At 41.8% G+C, this 5899-nt stretch overlaps 1 pseudogene; it reads left to right on the plus strand.

The window, feature by feature from the left end:
* The first annotated feature begins 2224 nt into the window (after positions 1-2224).
* On the plus strand, positions 2225-3560 carry LOC101153491 (C-terminal-binding protein 2-like; annotated as a pseudogene).
* Positions 3561-5899: the final 2339 nt, after the last annotated feature.

Consider the following 5899-nt stretch of genomic DNA (forward strand, 5'->3'; position numbering starts at 1 on the left):
AATTCACGATGAGATTTGGGTGTGGACATAGCCAAACCATATCGAGGAACATCTGTATTCATTCCTGAATGAAAATTGCTGAATCTGTTTTAATCATATCTCTCCCTGAGCAAAAAGAAACATGCAATTTAGAACTATAGAATGCAATCATTTCTCAGTATGTGAGGAAGATTGATTCCAGGACACCCATGAACAACAAAATCTGAGGTTGCTCAGGTTCCTTATATAAAGTGGTGTTGTATTTGCATACAACCTATATACATTCTTTTGTATACTTTAAATAAGCTCAAGAGTACTTATGATACCTAAAACAATGTAAATGTTACATAAATAGTTGTTATACTCTGTTTTTGTTGTTGTTGTTGTTGTTGTTGTTTTATTTTTCATTTATAAAAATGTTTTCAGTCCATGGTTGGTTGAATCTGAGGATGTTTTGCAGATACAGAGGGCAAACTATATAAGGAAAAATCATTTTAAGGATACTTAAAGATCTAATGTAAATGACTTATATTTTAGTTAAAGAGCTTATTTTATTTCTCCATAGCTTATTTTATTTCTCCATAGTCCATGGATGGCATCAACTAAATTGAGAAAACATAAAGCCAGCTACTTAAAAGAACCAACAAGAGATTGATCTATTTGAGTTCAGAGAAAGAATAAGAAACTGGTAACAGCCCCTTCTCTCTAGAATTCCATTCAATGGGTAAACTTGGGGTTGAGTTTTCTCTCCCTCTCCATGGACAAGGAAAACAACCAAAGAGTTAATAACTTTTCCTAGCCCAGGACTCAGCTGTAAGGGAATCAACTTTCTTGTCTGAGAAGAGCTGAAAAAGTGGTGTGAGGTTTTCTGAGATTACCTAACAGAACATTATTTGGTGATAGTTACACTAAAAGCCAAGACTTTACCACTATACAATATATCCATGTAACAAAATTGACCATGTACCCCTTAAGATTATACAAATAAAATTTTTAAAAAGAAAAAAACTTGTAACAATTTAATATTGTGCCTTGATAAAAGAAATACTTGTGTGAAATTTTTGACCTCCAAAAATATACGACTTCTATGTTGCTGACATAAGTTTAATATTAAATTTATATTATTATTTAAGAAATTGAAATCCTCTTACCAAATTGAGTATTTCCCAGATAATCTGAATAACTAAAACAAACCTCTAGGGAAATGATCCATAAAACCATAGAAGTACAAGTTAGCCCCTGCAATGAAAAGGTGCCTCAAATACAGATTCTAAAGATATTTAAAGTTATTTTTTTATTTTATTTTATTTTATTTTATTTTATTTTATTTTTTTGAGACGAAGTTTCTCTCTTTTTGCCCAGGCTGGAGTGCAATGGTGACGTCTCGGCTCACCACAAACTCTGCCTCCCAGGTTCAAGCGATTCTCCTGCCTCAGCCTCCTGAGTAGCTGGGATTACAGACATGTGCCACCTCGCCGGGCTAATTTTGTATTTTTTAGTAGAGACAGGGTTTCTCCATGTTGGTCGGGCTGGTCTCGAATTCCCGACCTCAGGTGATCCGCCCGCCTCAGCGTCCCAAAGTGCTGGGATTACAGGCATGAGTCACTGCGCCCGGCCATGATTTTTTATATTATAATAAAATTCAAAGAAAAAAACGGATGCCAGTAATTTTTAAAAGTATCTTACCATAATTTTCTCAAGAAGAAAAGAAAATTAGAAGAAAGTAAAAAACGTGGTGCTGGACCAGCCAGCTCGGACCCAAGGTGGCGGGGGTCCAGCCAGACGGCCCCTCATGCCAGCGAGGTCTCCGGTGCCCCTCTGGTCAGCGGGGCCCCAGCAGAGGAGGAGCTGCGAGACCACACGGGACACCGGGGCGGGACCCAGCCCGCGCCAGTGGCTCGGAGCAGGGGCAGGGACCTGGCAGCACCGGGCCAGAGCTGCCTCCACCCCCAGCAGTCGCGGACTCCGGGCGCTCCAGACCTGGGGTGGTGGTGAGGTTAGTTAATTGAATGAGCGATGGTGGCCGAGTTGCAAGCAAACGGGTTTCATCATTTTAAACGGTTTTGAATGAATGAAGCCATATTTGTTTAAAAAGACGGACAGCCCATCGTGTAAACTATAGAGTTTGTGGACAGATTTATATTGGGTTCATAGTGGCGTCATGCGTGCAGACTCCTGCGAGTTCCCCAGGTTCTTAGAGGACTACTTTGCCTTTTGATCTGAGAGCTGCAAAGTTCCATGAAGAATGGCCCGTGTGGATAAGCACAAAGTTAAGAGACAGCGAGTGCACCGAATTTGTGAAAGTATCCTCCCCCAGGTCATGAACGGCCCCCTGCACTCCACCACCGCCCCGGGTGGCACTGCTGGACTGCGCAACTGCACCGTGGAGATGCCCATCCCAAAGGACCTGGCCACCATGGCCTTCTGTGATACACACTCCACGCAGGAGATCCACGAGAAGATTTTACATGAAGCCCTGGGCGCCATGAGGTACCACACCATCACCCTCGCCAGGGCGGACCTGGAGAAGTTCAAGGCCCTGGGAGCGATCGTGCGCATAGGCAGTGGCTACGACAATGTGGACATCAAGGCTGCCTGAGAGCTTGAGATTGCTGTGTGCAACATCCCGTCCGCGGCTGTGGAAGAGACAGCCAACTCAACCATCTGCCACATCCTCAGTCTGTACCGGAGGAACACGTGGCTGTGCCAGGCATGGCCAGAAGGCACGTGTGTTACAGCATGGGTCAGATCCGAGAGGTGGCCTTGGGAGGGGCTCACATCGGTGGGGAGACGCTGGGGCCTCATTGGCTTTGGTAGCACGGGGCTAGCCGTTCCAGTTCGAGCCGAGGCCTTTGGATTCAGCGTCATATTTTATGATCCTTACTTGCAGGATGGGATAGAGCGGTCCCTGAGCGTGCAGAGGCTCTACAGCCTGCAGGATTTGCTGTGTCAAAGCGACTGCATCTCTTTGCACTGCAAGCTCAACAAACATAACCACCACCACATCAATGACTATGACTATAAACTAGATGAGTCAGGGAGCATTCCTTGTGAACGCAGCCCGTGGTGCCCTGGTGGACGAGAAAGCCTTAGCACAGGCCCTCAATGATGACAAGATAAGAGGGCAGCTCTCGACGTACCCCAGTCAGAGCCCTTTAGCTTTGCTCAGGGTTCCTTGAAGGATGCCCGGAATCTCGTCTGCACTCCTCACGCTGCCCCCCATCCAGGTGTCCCTGGAGATGAGGGAGGCGGCTGCCCCCGAGATCCGACGAACCATCACAGGTCGCATCCCAGAAAGCTTAAGAAACTGTATGAACAAGGAATTCTTTGTCACATCAGCTCCTTGGTCAGTAATAGACCAGCAAGCAATTCATCCCGAGCTTAATGGTGCCACATACAGATATCTGCCAGGCATCGTGGGCGTGGCTCCAGGAGGACTTCCCGCAGCCACGGAAGGGATCATCCCTGGAGGCATCCCAGTGACTCACAACCTCCCCACAGTGGCACATCCTTCCCAAGCTCCCTCTCCCAACCAGCCCACAAAACATGGGGACAATCCAGAGCACCCCAACGAACAATAGCAGAGAATGCCGGAAGGTAATCATTCAGATACACTTGCGGCCAAGAGACAGTGAAAAATTGATGAACTCAGAGAAAAAGAATCTGACGGTCTTTTTAACTGATTCTGGACCTATGCATTATTGATGTTGCAGTGTTAAAACTACAAGAGCTAGAAAATTGGATGTCGTCTGCTTACAGAAGCGCTGAAAGACTAGGATGTGATTTATTGACGACCTACTTCTGTCATTGTGTGTTAAGTTTTTCACCTTAATCACCAAGAATAAATGGCGCTTTTTCCTTCATCAGTCCTTTGGCCACAGCAGGTCCTGAACACCCTGCTCTAGAATGTTGCATCAAGAGTTCAAACATCAAAATAAAAAATACTAAGAGGAAATCTCCATTGGTCTACAGGGGCTGGTTACCGCTTTTTGCTAAGAGGAAGATCACATGACTACAAAATGGGGAGAAAACTGTTTGCCTGTGGTAGACACTTGCACGCATAGGATTGAAGACAGTACAGGCTTCCGTACAGAGAAGTCTCTCACACCTGAACTGCATACTGAGCAGGCAAGTTGGTTTAAGTTCAGTAAAACCTTCTGATGATGCGAAAAAAAAGTATTAAGTTTCACAAGCTGTTTGCACTCACATATACTTTCTCAGTTTCAGATCTTCTGCTATTTTACTGAGTGGAAAGTCTTGAGCTAAAAGGGTTCAAGAAGAATAATGTTGCATTTCCTTATGCCTCAGGAAACACTTTTTATGGAAACTTGTCAGATTGTCTATAAACAAACCCACTTTTTTTAGACATTAATAAAACCTTCTTTTCTTCACGTGGTACTTTACACAACAACACTTCAGAGGTATTAGATGTGATTGATTTTAACAAATCCTATTAGATTTGTATCAACTAGTTACATGTTCGATTCATAGTCCTTTGTGAATCATTGTCTTTTTATTTAAAAAGATGGCCTATTTTGAGCCTCTGTATAGGTACATTCCTATTTTAGTGACAAAAGAAAAACTTTAAAATTGTTCCAAACAGAAAAATAATGGCTATCAGAAGTATGTTTTGTTTTAGTGTGAGTTACCATTACTATACTTGTTCACTTTAAAGGTGGACATTTAGCATTCAGTGCAATTTTCAATAAAAAATCACAGAAGTTGATTAAGTAACTTTATTGCCCTGCCAAGAGGAACATATATCAGGTCATGGTGGTTTTACAGATGCGTTTTACACACCCTGAAGGAAGAGATAATCCCAACTTGATAGAAACTATACTTTAAAACAGCATGTAAAAAAAGAAATCTTGCAATCCATTTTAGGTATCTATTCTGTTTCAATAAACCCAGAATAAGGCCAGGCACGGTGGCTCACGCCTTTAATTCCAGCACTTTGGGAGGCCAAGGCGGGTGGATCACCCGAGGTCAGGAGTTTGAGACCAGCCTGACCAACAGGGTGAAACCCCATTTCTACTGAAAAAAAAATACAAAAGTTAGCAAGGCGTGGTGGCAGGTGCCCGTAGTCCCAGCTACTTGGGAGGCTGAGACGGGAGAATTGCTTGAACCCCAGAGATGGAGGCTGCAGTAAGCCGAGATGGCACCACTGCACTGCAGCCTTGGTGACAGAGTGAGACTATATCAAAAAAATAAAAATAAAAATAAAAACAGTAATATAAAATTATAATTAATATCACACTCCTGTGTGGACATTGAGGCATATAATTCAAATCATAGTTAGCAGATTATGCTCAACTAAAACAAGACTCAATATCTACAATAGAGTGTTCCTTTAATCAACCTAGAAATTCAAAGCAATTTCAATCAAATTATCAACAGGTGTTTTCAGTTTACTTTTTGAAACTTTACAATTTGATTTCAAACTTCTTACAAAGGAGCTACCAGAAATAGTCAAGTCATTTTGAAGTATAAAGAAGAATAACTTGCCCTATACAATAATAAAATTTACCATAAAACTCAAGTAATCCAGATACTGGGATATTGGCACAATAGTAGATCAATAAATCTCTAGATGACTAGAACTGAAAGTGAGAACTCACATATACGTAATAAAAAAGTAAAAATGTGGACAGCAAGATACACATTAGTTTTAGGATTAACAATTTCCTTCTTGAGAAGGAGGGTGAGTAATGAGTAAATATTTCAAAGGATATTTTTAAGAACATATGGAATGTTATATTTCTTTAAGTAATCTTAAGTAAATATGAAAAAATTAAGGATTATTTATCTGCATGATGGGTGAATGGATATTTCTTAAATATTTTCTTCATGATATTGAAATATTTCACAATACAAACAAATTGAAAACTCATTTACTACACTAGTAGTAACAGAACTTGAA

Source organism: Gorilla gorilla, chromosome 17, assembly GCF_029281585.2.
Source record: "Gorilla gorilla gorilla isolate KB3781 chromosome 17, NHGRI_mGorGor1-v2.1_pri, whole genome shotgun sequence".
In the NCBI taxonomy this organism is placed as follows: domain Eukaryota; kingdom Metazoa; phylum Chordata; class Mammalia; order Primates; family Hominidae; genus Gorilla; species Gorilla gorilla.